The 13,571-nt window shown below is 47.5% G+C and overlaps 1 protein-coding gene across 2 annotated transcripts in view; it reads left to right on the top strand.

The window, feature by feature from the left end:
• Positions 1–11,439: 11,439 nt before the first annotated feature.
• Positions 11,440–13,571, top strand: part of Tpst1 (tyrosylprotein sulfotransferase 1) — a 60,491-nt gene continuing 58,359 nt past the window's right edge. For both annotated transcript variants that reach the window (XM_021657115.2, XM_021657110.2), the window contains exon 1: positions 11,440–11,579. The gene's annotated coding sequence lies outside the window, so the exon portion shown is untranslated. The remainder of the gene's footprint in view (positions 11,580–13,571) is intronic.

Genomic DNA, 13,571 nt, shown 5'->3' with positions numbered 1-13,571 from the left:
GCTATAATCCCAGTATTTAGGAGGTGGAGGCATCTCTGAGCTAAAGGCTAGCCTGGTCTATATAGTGGGTTCCAGGATAGGCAGGACTACATAGAGAGACTGTGTCTCAAACAACAAGACACACACACAAAAAAAAAAGAGTTTAGGATTTTCTTGTAAGTTCTTCTTCCCCATCACACTATCTGCTCCCAACAGAGGGTACAGAGTCAAATACTGTGTTAAGTTAGTGGAATTTATTCTTGAGAAAATTTTAGTGTAGCTATGAAACTAATTTGAAATAAAATCGGTTTCATTATGTGTAATTTGCCTTCAATTCTTGCTTTCTTTCAGTTTTACTGATTTGTATCTCTTTTTTGTTTATTTGTGAGACATTGTAGCCTAGGCTGTTCTAGAACTTGCTACATGCTCTATTTCTACTTTATTATGCAATTCAGTATATTCATTTAATATCTTGTGGAAGTTATTCCATACAAGTTCGTAGAAACACTCATTTTATGTGTTTCCTCATTTTTATTCTTTTGTTTAGTTGGTTTATTTTTGTATTTAGGTTGGGTTTCATATGTCCTCCACTAGCCTCAAACTTCCTTTGTAGCTAAGGATTAACTTGAACAACTTCTCCCCCCACCTCCCCACAGTGTTTCTCTGTTGTAGCCCTGGCTGTCCTGGAACTCTACATAGACCAGGCTGCCTCTGCTTCCCAAGTGCTAGGATTAAAGGCATGTGCCACCACTGCCCAGCTTAACTGGAACCTCTCATCTCGGTTTACCTCCCGAGTCTAAGATTACAGGTTGTGACACTGCCTACTTTACACATGCTGGGAATCCAATCCAAGGCTTTGTACATGCCAGGCAAGCACTTTACTAGCTACAGCCCCAGCCTCCAAATGATGTATTTGTTACCAAGTCCCTGGACTACAATTCATCCAGATGCACCACCTTCAGCGTGTAAATTCTGCTTACTGGGTCAGATGAGACTTCCTGACATAGAGCAAAACCTCCTGCAGCTACTTTGTTAAAAGTCAATGGGAAACTGCAACTGAGCCTCCAGGATCAGCGCCCAGACCACGTTGCAGAACGGACCTGATGAGAAAACCAGTATTCTCACCACAGAGCTGTGACCATTGCTGCCAGAGGACAACTACACCCACAGTTGTCACCAGCACTGATGTCACTGATGACTCCTACAGGAGTCACCCTGAATAGCAATTGCCCATCCCCAGTGCTGGCTGTGTCTTCCTGTCATCCTCACTGACAAATATTCCTCCTGGAGCTTGCCCTCTTATACCTACTCCCTTCCCTTCCCCTTTCCTCCCTCTTTCTAATTTCTATTTCTCACGTAGCTTAGGGTTTCCTCAAACTCATTACGGAGTCAAAGATAGCCATGAACTTGTGATCCTTCTGTAAGTGAGGTCTAACAAATGCTTTGGACGGACCCCTCACCCGCAAACACACACAGCTGCCATTTCCCCCACCTTGGGAATCCCAACTGATCCCAATTCCCAGATGCTCTGGCCACTCCCTGTGGGAGCTCCCCTGCCACTGCCTTTAGTGTTTTGCCAAGTCTAGAGTCAGTACAAGAGGTCATTACAGGGTGGGTGGGTTTTCAGTACTGTGGATGAGACCTGGGGCTTTGTACATGGTAGACAAGTGCTGTGTTACTGAGTCATACGCCCAACTTCCTAATCTATGTTTTTCTCCCTTTGAAACCGGCAGTTGTGAGCCACCTACCCTGGGTACTGGGAACCAAACATGGGTCCTCTGCAATGGCAATATACTCTTTTTAAGGCTTGAGGTGTCTCTTTCAGCCCCTACCTTTTTTTTTTTTTTTTGAGACACCATTTATCACTTAAGGTAGAGTTCACCCAGGGATCCTCCTGAGGCTGCTTCCACATCCATGGAATACAACTGGGTACCACTACACCCAGCTTTCTCACTTGGGTACGGGAGAATCAGATGTCCTCATGCTTGTGTGGGGTCATCTCCTGAGCTTTTCTAGGATGTCTGTGTGCAATTCAAGCATAAGCCTGGAGCAGATCTATGTGGGTGGGAGGTCTCTGCCTTGCTGCAGAGTGGAGTGAGAGAGGGCAGCCAGTGTCCCCTGACAGCCCAGCTGGAGCTGCTGAACCCCTTGCAGAACAAATCTCAGCACTGGTAATTGTGCTTAACTCAATCACCGAAGCTCTAAGCTTCTGGGCGTGGCTGAGAGGCTGTTCCTAGAATAGGTTCATGAGGTAGAAGGACCCCCCCCTAATGTGGGTAGCACCATTGCATGGGCTGGGCTCCTAGACTGTAGAGAAAGGAGAAAGTGAGCTGAGCATTGGCATCTCGTCTGCTTCCAGATTAATTAGAGACGATGGACCAGGTGCCTCATGCCCCCATACCATGCCTTCCTTACATCATAGTCTGTCAACACAAACTGAGGGGCAGAGGAGCTCCTTCTGTCATTAAAAGCTTAACTTACAGTTTCGTGAGGGCCCATCTATTGACTGTTGATCTTAGAACCTGTGCCGTTGGTGTTCTGTTCAGGAAGGTGTCTCCTTTGCCAATGAGTTCAAGGCTCTTCCCCACTTTTTCTTCTAACAAGTTTGGTGTATCTGGTTTTATGTTGAGATCTTTGATCCACTTGGACTTTAGTTTTATGCAGGGTGATAAATACGGATCTATTTGCATTTTTCTACATTTGTTGAAGATGGTATCTTTTTTCTATTGTATGGCTTTGGCATCTTTGTCAAAACTCAGGTGTCCATAAGTGTATGGGTTTATTTCTGGGTCTTCTATTCAATTCCATTGATCCACCAGTCTGTTTCTATGCCAGTCTGAAAGACTCTACACAGCAAAATGTTGTAAAGCAGATGTTGAGATGCATAGCCAAACTTTTGGCAGAGTGCAGGGAATCTTATGAAAGAAGGGGGAGATAGACCTGGAGGGAACAGGAGCTCTACAAGGAGACCAACAGAATAAAAAAAAAAAAAATCTAGGCCCAGGGGTCTTTTCTGAGACTGATACTCCAACCAACGGCTATTCATGAAGAAAACTTAGAACCCCTGCACAGATGTAGCCTATGGCAGCTCCAGTGTTCAAGTGGGTTCCCTAGTAAGGGGAACAGGGGCAGTCTCTGACATGAACTCAGTGGCTGGCTCTTTGATCACCTCCCCTGATGGGGTGGCAGCTTTACCAGGCCACAGAGGAAGACTATGCAGAGAGTTATGATGAGGCCTGATAGGCTAGGGTCAGATGGAAGGGGAGGAGGACCTCCCCTACTCCCCTACCAGTGGAGTAAGGGAGGGGCATGGGAGGAGGGCAGTACTGGGAGAGGATGAGGGAAGGAGAGGGCTACAGCTGGGATATAAAGTGAATTAACTGTAATAAATGTAAAAATAAAAAAGGAGAGGTTAACTTACATACCAGTCTTTAGTTGGTATAGAATCTCCATGGTCTTTTCTCAAATAATGTAGACTAGCTTGCCATAGAATCTCCATGGTCTTTTCTCAAATAATGTAGACTAGGCTCCAGATCTGAATGGATGGGATTAGAGTGTGTGTTTGTGTGGGGGGTGGGGGTGAGGGAGTGGGTGTATTAGTTGCTGTTCTTATTGCTGTGACAAAGCCTCTTAAAGAAAGGTTTGTTTGTCTTAAAGTCCATCATAGCTAGGAAGCCATGGCTTCACTATACCTGCAGTCAGGAAATGGGGAAAATGAATATTGACTTAGGTCACCTTTAACTCAATCGAAGACCTCTTGACCCAGAAGATGATGCTGTCTACAATTAGAGTCTTCCCTCCTCAGTGAACACAGTCTAGAAACTCTTTCTCTGATGTGCCCAGAGGTTTATCACCATGGTAATTGTAAATCTCAAGTTAGAAATCAAGACTAAGTGTCATAGCTTTAAGCAGTTTTGGTGGCACGTATTTGTCGGCCCAGCACTTGAAAGAAAGTCTGAGGCAAGGAGATCATGAGGTGGAGGCCAGCCTGGAGTACAAAGTGAGTGCTGGGGCAACCTGAGCTACGAAGAGAGAATCTGTCTCAAGCCAGCCAACCAACCAAAGGAGCAACAAGCCAGAATGAAGTCTGGAACCAGTGCTGTAGTTACAGCCCCATAATCTCAAAGTGCTGTATGTGACAGATGAGATCAATTTTTGTGATGCAGTTTTGGATGAGAAGTAAGCGCTGGTTGAATTTCAGAGGCACAGGGGAAATAGGGTCATAACTGAACTGTGGAAGAGGAGTGTGGTCTCTCTGGAAGGGCTGGTTGAGGATTCTCCTCTGTCATCACATCCTTCTTGCGTGTGCACCCCCTGAGAGCTGGCACCGTGCAAGGAGACAGCTTCCCCTCCAGGCTTGCCTAACTCTTCAGCATCTTCCTTCAAGAAGGCCTGGAAAAGGGAGGAGGGCAGGGTTTCTTGGAAAGCAATCTGGCCTGCATCAGTGCTAATGAGTAAAATGTGTCATCGTCCATCTAGAACTCAAAATTCCAGCATTTCTATTTCCAGTTCTCAAAATATGAATAGTTTTTAATTCCAGAGAATGTAACCTAGATACAGTTGCCCAGGCACAAATGTGTGTGTGCATATTCCTAATGTTTGTAAATATATTATTGTATTAGACATAAAATTAAGAAGCAAAAAAAAATATGTCAATACATGTGTGTTTGTGTATACACACAGAATCATAACACAAAAATAAGGGCCTTTGGTAATTTCATTATTATGCATAATGTTATAGTTTCCTTTCTGTCGCTGTTATAAAACTCTGACTAAAAGCAGTTTAGGAGAGGAAAGGGTATTTGGCATATAATTTCAGCTCACAGTCAGTCATTAAAGTGGCTCAAGACCGGGAACTGAAACACGAGCTTGAAGCAGAAGCCATGAACTGCTGCTTCCTGGTTTACTCACAGACGTTTGTTCAGCTGGCAGCCTCATACAGCCCGGGGATGGTGCCGCCACAGCGGGCTGGCTTTCCACTGCCACGGATTATGTCGCAGCGATAAAACTTTCTGACCAAAAGGAACCTAAAAAATTTCCCTTTCACTTCTAGGTCGCAGTCGTCACAGAGGGAAGTCGGGGCAGGAGCTCAAGGCAGGAACCTGGAGGCAGAGACCATGGAGGAGTGCTGCTTGCTGGCTCCCTCAAAGGCTCATGCTTAACTAACTAGCTTTCTTACAGCCCAGGACCGCCTCAACAGGGATAGTGCTCCCCACAGTGGGCTGTGCCCTCCTGTGTCTAAATACTCATTGGACTTTGTGTGTGTGTGTGTGTGTGTGTGTGTGTGTGTGTGTGTGTGTGTATGCGCCCATAGCATTGTGCATTCTATGCAAGTTCTTTAACAGTTGTGCCTCAGGCTAGTGGATTTACTTAGGAGAGGTTGCCTTTGTGGGTTTTGAGCTCTACCTTCACAGGACCTGCCATCATAAAAGGGTGAGAAAAGTCAGGACCCCACAGACGCAGTTAAAGCTTCTAGTTCCCAGGTACTCAGAATATTTAAAGGGGAGAGACAATGATTTCAGGCCCAGCTACTATGTGGAGCATTGCTTCAGCAAGACCTAAATCCTCTTAAAAAATAAACATAAAAACTCAGGGCTAGAGAGATGGCTCAGTGGCTAAGAGAATTTATTGCTTTTCCAGAGGACTTGAGCTTATTTTCCACATCAGCACCCACATCAGGCGGCTCACAACATGTATGTTTAGCTTCTTGGTAATCTAACACCTGTGAGCTGTATGGTAGTACACACACACACACACACAAACACACACACACAAATCTTTAGCTGGGTGTGGTGCACATACCTTTAATTCCAGAATTTAGGGGGCTGAGGCAGGTGAGTCAGGTGAGTTTCAGGCCAAGATGAGATACCCAGTGAGATCTTGTCCCTTTTAAAGAGGGGGTGGGGGCGGGAAACGTCATCTCTAGGTTGTAAATGACTCACTTGTTAAATGGCACCCCAGGAAATTAACAGACCTTCTGTCAAGCATATATGGCCTCATGGCCAATTTGTCCAGGCTTGTGTTTGTGTCCTGTGGGTTTCCTGCTGGCTTCCCTCCCCCATTCCACATTGACTGTCAGCCCAGAGCCAGGAACAACACAGCAGATATTTGCAGGAAGCTGAGCAAACAGGCAGGAGCATGTGGAGATGCTGTGGAGGAAGGCCACGCCAGATCCAGAAGCCTGTAAGCCTGCCAATTTGCTGAGCCTCCGAGTAGTCCATCTCAGGCACCATCAGGGACCAGTAGGGGGTGAGGAGGGACATGTTGGCACCCGGCCTCTTCTTTCCTACAAAGTGGCTCCTCTCCAGGGCATGAGGGCAAAAGGGAAGCCCCATTGGAGTGTCTGGAGGTTTGTGATGGATACATGCTGAAGCTACCAGTGCTGAGGGTACTGGACGCCCACACCACTGAGACATTGCTCAGCAGACACTCTGTCTCCTGGTGCTAGGTATAGATTTCTTCTCTGGTTACTTTCCCTTCCCTGCCCAACCTGGCACCAGATCTTGGTCACCTCACATCCTGAACGCTGGCCAGCTCCACTTTCCTTGAATGACTGGCAGGCTTAGTGGGGCTGGGCAGAGAAGCCTCAGCACAGTCAGGGACCAGAATATTTCCAAAGACTTGCAGTATCTCTCAGTTTATTTGTCACAAAGGCAAAAAGGGTGGCTTTATGCTAGAGATACTTGGAGTCTGCGAGTAGAGACAAAGGGGTTCTACTGAGAAAGGCAGAATGCCACAGCTGGGACAAACAACCACTGTGCCTTCACAAGGGAAGAGAGAGGGAATGGCTCAGAGTAAGAGGGACGAGATAAAAATCCAGGGAGAATATATGCCAGAATGTTATTTGTTATATAATAGAATCAAATTAATGCTGGATTTATTAAAACATTTTTTTTTAAGATATGGTCTTTCTGTGTGATCCAGCCTGGCCTGGGACTCCAAACCTTCCAGCTTCAATCTCCTTACTACTGGGTTTTCAAGAGTGCACCAATATGTCCTCTCTTTTTTCTTTTTTTGGTTTTTCAAACCTGAAAGATGGTTTCTCTGTGTAGCCCTGGCTATCCTGGAGCTCACTCTGTAGACCTCAAACTCAGAGATCCACCTGTGTGCACCACAATCCCTCAAATACCCATTTTAAATTTCTTTCATTTCATCATTGTATGAATGATGCCCTGTGCCTGGAGACATGGCTCAGCTGGTAAGAGCAGATACTGCTTCTCCAGATGGTGATGGTCCAAGTTCAGTCACTAGCACCTGCAATGGGCAGCCCACAACCATCCGTAAGTCCACCTTTGTAGATTCAACTCTCTCTTATGGCCTCTGCAGGCCCTGCACCCACATATACATAAATTAAAAATAGACATATAAATGAAAAATGTTTTTCAAAGATTGCTCTTATCACTAGTTGATGCTGATGAAGCATTTAGGGGGAAAAGAAGACTGTCTGAAGTTTATTCTCAAATGCATCAATAGTGGTAATGATGGTGAGATCTGTCTTCCATCTGTCTGTCTGTCATCTGTCAGCCACCTACCAATCACCTATCATCTATCTAGCCATCCATCTATCATCTACCCATTTATCATCTGTAATCTACCATCTATTATCTGCCTTCCATCAATGTATTTATCCATTTATCACCCATCTATCATTCATCTACAATCAATCCATCCATCTATCCATCCATCCATCCATCCATCCATCCATCCATCCATCCATCTGTCATCTGTTTGTCTTTCAGATGTGATCATGTTTTGGGGGAGACAGCTTTTGAGACAGGGTTTCTCTGTAGCCTTAGTTGTCCTGGATTCCCTTTGTAGAGCAGGCTGGCCTTGAACTCACAGAGATCCCCTGCCTCTGCCTCCCAAAGTGCTGAGGTTACAGGTGCTTAACACCATGCCAGGCTCTTTGTCTTTCATATTTAACAAATACGGTAACTATTAATATCAGCTGAACCAACAGTCGGTTTCCTACTGAAGGGTAAACATGGAATTAATTTCATTCTCACCATTTGTTTTAATGCTTATTATTTTTTTTCTAAAGTTTTTTTTTTTCAGTGTTTTTGAAGCAAGGTCACATTGTGTAGGGGCCACGTTAGCCTTGAACTCCTGATCCTCCTGCTTCTAACCATCCGTGCAAAGGTACACCACTGTACCAGGTCTTTATTTTTTTAATGATGTGTAAATGGGTATGCAGTAGATGAGTGAGCCGAGTAATTGCATCCTAACTCACAAACAGTCTCACTGCCTGCCCTAGTGGTGCTTGCCTCTTGTCTCAGACTCTGAAGGCTGAAGCAAGATCAAGAGTTTTGAGCCATTCTTGGTTATATAGTAAGTTTGAGGCTAGCCTGGGATGCATGAGGGTCTGTCTCAAAAACAAAGGTAAGACTAGGAAAGCCAGCTGTCTTAGTTCATCCCTCTAATCCTAGCAATTAGGAGGCTGAGGCAGGGGGATTTGCCACAAGTTACCGGGCCACATAATGAAAAAACAAGTAAAACTAGAGGATGCTTGGAGTTTCCAGCCTGAGGCTTCACTCCACAATGATCCTGGCCCGGCTTACCTTTCAAGCGGTGAGCATTTCCTGTCTCTGGGGTCTGTAGACCACGTGGTGGCAGCTCCTGGGGCTCAGGACGCCCCATTGGCTGTTTCTAGCCTGGGCATATGGCCCTTGTTCCCTGGCATGGTTACTTGAAGTGGTATTTTTGGAAGGTGCAGAGTTCTGTAGCCATTTGGAAAATGCCTGCTCATAGGCTGGGCTGGCTTTTAAGACGCTGATGTGGCTGAAGTGCCTGACCTGGCCAGGGCTCTGGGATCTAGAGGTGGGGAAAAGTGAGGAGGCACGCTCATTCTCCTCAAAATTGTATCGCTAGTTTCTCTTTGCCTCCACTCATCTATTCCACAGGCTTCGAGAGAATGGCAAGGGGGTCTTCTGTAGCTCACTGCTTCTTTGATGCTATCTGCAGGTAAGCAAGCACTTTCTTGTCCCGACTTAGTCAAGGCTTTTGGCTCCCTTTCTGGAATGCAAGTTTAACCTGCATCACAGACCTTGACTCTGATGGCCTTGCCTAGCTCTCCCTGCCTTTTCCTGGCAGGACCCCACTGCTCTCCTGTTTCTTCCCTTACTGATGGTAGCTCTCAGCAGTGGCTGCAGAGTTGTTATTCATCCATTCCTCACTCACCCATCCACCCACCCAAGCCGTGCCAGGTCAGAGTGGAAGGTCCCTCTGCCACATCATTTCTGTACCTTTCACCGCCTTCGGTGTGCCCACAGTTCCACTCAGAGCCATGCCTGCAACTCTGGAAAATCTCTGTATCTTCCCTTTCCTTGCACACCTAATCTGCTTTTCCTTTTTTTTTTTTTTTTTTTTTTTTTGTAAGCCTCAGCCTTCTTGTTCGTAGATTCTTGGGAATTTAGTTTTTCATCTCTGAGCTTTCCACCTCCCTCACTCCCTACTCACCCCCATCATCCCATCCTTTTGTCAAGCCGGATCCTGGAGTGATGATGCTATAATAGTAGCCCTGCCAGTTTTTAGGTTTGTTTTGTTTTCAGTATGGGGGGGGGGGGTTTGAACACAGGCAATGAGTGAGCTGGACAAAGCCTGTACTGCTGAACCATACCCCCAGCCCCTCACTGGGGATTCTAGGCAGTTGCTCTTCTACTGAGCCACACCCCCAACCCTTTTCAGTGAGAGTCTAGGCAAGAGCTCTCCCATTGAGACACCCCCCCCCCAGCCTTTTACTGTGGGATTCTAGGCAAGGGCACCCCTGCTGAACTGCATTCCTAGCCATTTACTTCTAAGAAGACCCCCCCCACTGAGTGATTCCCAAGCCCCTTATTGTGGAGCAATAATAAGTGATCTTCCCATGAACATTCACGGAGCCCTCTATTTTATTCTTCTCAGTAAATTTCTAAGATTGGACATCATTCACTAGGTGATATTTGCTCCCAGGATAATGACAGGAATTTTCAGATTTAGCTTCTAGGTCCTTGAGCCCATGCTCTCTCCAGTTTATGACAGCAGAGTTGAAATTGCTGCTTTGATGGAACCTGGTGTAGATATGCATGGAGATTGCGAAGAGGAATGACTGATTCCCAGTTCTGAAATTTCAGCCCTCCCCTCGGCCTTTCATTTCTCTCTCCCTTTTCATAGTTGTCCCCTCTTTCATGTTTGTTTATTTATTTACAGCTCAGACTGGCCTCAAACTCAGTATGTAGACAAGGATGACCCTGAACCCCTCTCTCTCCTCTCCCTCCTAAGTGCTAGGATTATTCCCTCCCCCGTGTTTGTTTACTGCAATAGAATTTCATGCATCCCAAGCCGGCCTCAGACTTACTGTGAAGTTGAAGATGAGCTTGAATTCCCGATGCTTATACTTCAGACTGTCTTGTGCTGGGATAATAGGCATGGGCCACCATTTCCAGTTTATATGGTACGAGACATGGAACTCAGGCCTTGTGCAGGCAGGGCAAGCATTCTAGCAGCCGAGTTCCATCCCTAAACTTTCTTTTTTAAAAATTTAAGCTCGGAGACATGATCTTGCTATGCAGCCCAGACTGGTCTTAAATTCCGTCCTGCCTTGGTCTCTCAAGTGTTGGGATAATGGGAGTTCAACACTCTGGCTTCTGGTCAGGGAGCAAAGGGAGGTTGTTCTGTAATACATTTGGGGCGCCAGTTCACTAAGTAGCCCAGACTGGCTTCAAACTTGGCAACCCTCCTGCCTCAGCCTTCTGAGGTATTACAGATGGGAGCCACCACGCCTTCTTTCATCTATAACCTTCTCCCCCTCCGACAGGGCGTCATACCGTCCAGGAGGGCCTCAGATTTTCGGTGTAGCCGAGGATGGCCTCGAAGTTCTGATCCCCTTGCCTTATGTCCTCAGTATTGGGGTTAGAGGCGTGTACCACCATATCCAGGTTAGGCTTCACGCATACTCTGCAAGCACCCTCCCCACCTAAGCTCCATCCTCAGCCCTCATTTATAGTTTTCTGTGGTATGGAATATTGTGCAAATGGACTTGTGTGCTTGACTGCTGTGTCAAGCAAGAGGGGCTTGAAACGCTTTTTTTGTTTGTGGCTGCCCAGTTTCAGGGAAGAAGCATTCTTGGACATGTGAGGGCTCCGGGCCATGTCCTGGTTCCCCTCCAGTGAGGCCACCAGCTCCGTCAGTCCAGTAACCCCCCGCCCCCGCAGGTAGCCTCAGGGGAGCCCCCTCCAGCGAGTTCGCCTAACCCTGGGCCCGGATGTCAGACCCCACCCCTCAGCGCCCGCCCCACCGCTTCCCCCAGGCCCCGCCTTCCCCCAGAGCCGACAAATCAGAGAGGCAGACACATCGCGCGGCCGGGCTCGGGGTAGCCAATGGCGGCGTGCGTGAGATACTGCGGCCACGCGGCGGCGGGCGGCGAGCGCTGAGACGGCGACCGCGGCCAGTCGCTGCCGAGGCGGCTGCGGGTGCGCTTCTCGGCGGGGCCGGGCAGGGCCGTCGCCTGGCGGTGAGGACGCGCTCCCGCGGCGGGCGCCATGGCCACCAGCTAGGGCGGCGGGAGAAGCGGCCGAAGCCCAAGATGCCGGAGCGACGGCAGGGCTGCGCCTCCGCCATCGTAGGTAAGCGGCGCCGCGCTCCGGGCGCTGAGCCCCGGACGCCTCCATCCTTCATCCCTCCTGCCCCTTCCCCCATCGCCCGGCCGCCCGCCCTGACCCGCTCCTTCTGCCTAGCAGTCCCGGGCGCTACTGCTGCGGCTGCCCAGCAGGCATTCGAGTCTCCGCTCGCCGTACCCCGTCTCACCTGCGCACGCTCGCTCGCCATCCCCAGCCTTGATGGAGACCGTCATCCTGGGTTTTGAGGACTCCCCTCCTCCCTTTGAGACATCTCACAGTGTAGCCTATGCTGGCCCTGAATTCAGCGAATACCCCTTGTTGGCTGCGGACTCGATTCATTGTGTAGCCCACGTTTTAAAATCTCGCTATGTAGCCTAGGCTGGCCTCAAACTTAACTTTGTAGCCCAGGCTGACCTCGAAATCACCATCTAGCTCAGGCTGGCCTCAAGCGCATCATGTAGACCAGGCTGATGATAGTCTAAGTCCCGGGATGACAGGCATGAGCCACCACTGTGAGTCTCCCTTTACTGTGTCAGTGGCTGACTCCCTTCATGGGGTGTTCCATACCCTTTTATCTGAGACCCTTCATTTCTTGTTTACCTCCTCTGGCATAAATCAACCTTCCTCTCTTGATACTTGACCCTTCAGACATTTCCCGCCTTCCCGATGGCAGTTCCTTTTAATTATGAATGTTTTGTCTGCATATATGTATGTGCACCATGTATGTGTATGGTGCCTGTGGAGGCCAGAAGAGGGCGTTGGGTACCTGGGAGCTGGAGTGATAGATGGTAGTGAGCCGTCACGTGGGTACTGGTAATTGCACTCTCGTTCTCTGCAAGAGCAACAAGTGCTCTAAACTCCATATGAGTCAGGGCCTCAAACTAGTTCTAGATGGACCAGAACTGACTGTGTAGTCTTGAAAGAGCAATTCGGTGTCAGTGTCCCAGTTGTTGGGATGACAGGCATGAACCACAGTGGGCAATTTGAGCTCCATACTTTAAACCCTGCTGGAGAAAGCTGATGGCCCAGTGAGTAAAGGTCCTCACTGCCAAATGTGACTACCTGAGTTAGAACCCAAAACTTGGTAAAGGAGAGAACTGGCTTCTGCAAGTTGTCCTCTGATCTCCACAGGAGCCATGGCACAGGACACCCATACTCTAATAAATAAATGATGCAAGATATGTCCAAAAATAAGCATCATAATTTGTCTTTAAGTTAGCTGTACCCATAATGTGTAAAGGGCTAATTGATGGCCACTCACACAGTAGCACATGGAAGGTAGTCCCAACCTTCCCCTAAATTCTGCTTATGTACTAAACTGAAATGGCTGTTCCATGTCTTTGCCACTTTGCTCTGACTATTGCATATATTTTCTGTCTCTCTGTGTATGTGCATGTGTGTTCGTGCACACCTGCAGCCACCCACTTAATAGTAGGCATTAGGGCTGGACTCTTAAAGGTTTGTCATTTTTGCCTGTTGTTTCTGTTTCCTTGATTCTCATCTGTCCTTTTATCTCAGGAGAGGGGTCCTCATTCCTAAGGAGGATCCACCCCTATCTATCTTCTGAGTGCTGGGATTAAAGGTGTGTGCTACCATCATGCCCGCAGTGTGTGTGGTTTTCAAAGATGTTTATTCAGTCCCCATTTCTGGTAAACTTCAGGTCTCAGTTTTCATCTCTGCTAGAGGAAATCGTCTTATCATTCAAACATGCCTGGCTGGCCCTTCCTCTTTCTTCTCTACCCATGTTCTAAGCATTTTTTCTTAGAAATCTTAGAACCAGGGAGTTGTAGATAGAGATGACTTAGCAGTTAAGAGCTTGAACTACTCTTGAATAGGACCTAACTTCAGTTCCCAGAACTCATATTGGTTGTTTCATAATAGTCCGAGGGGATATGATACCCTTTTCTAGATTCTGGGGCACCCTCACCCATGTACATATATCCACACATATGCACACAAGTATGCACAAAATGAAAAATAAAATGTGCCTTTAAACAT

Source organism: Meriones unguiculatus, chromosome 4 (assembly GCF_030254825.1).
Source record: "Meriones unguiculatus strain TT.TT164.6M chromosome 4, Bangor_MerUng_6.1, whole genome shotgun sequence".
Taxonomy (NCBI): domain Eukaryota; kingdom Metazoa; phylum Chordata; class Mammalia; order Rodentia; family Muridae; genus Meriones; species Meriones unguiculatus.
This window is presented reverse-complemented; position numbering and strand designations above follow the sequence as displayed.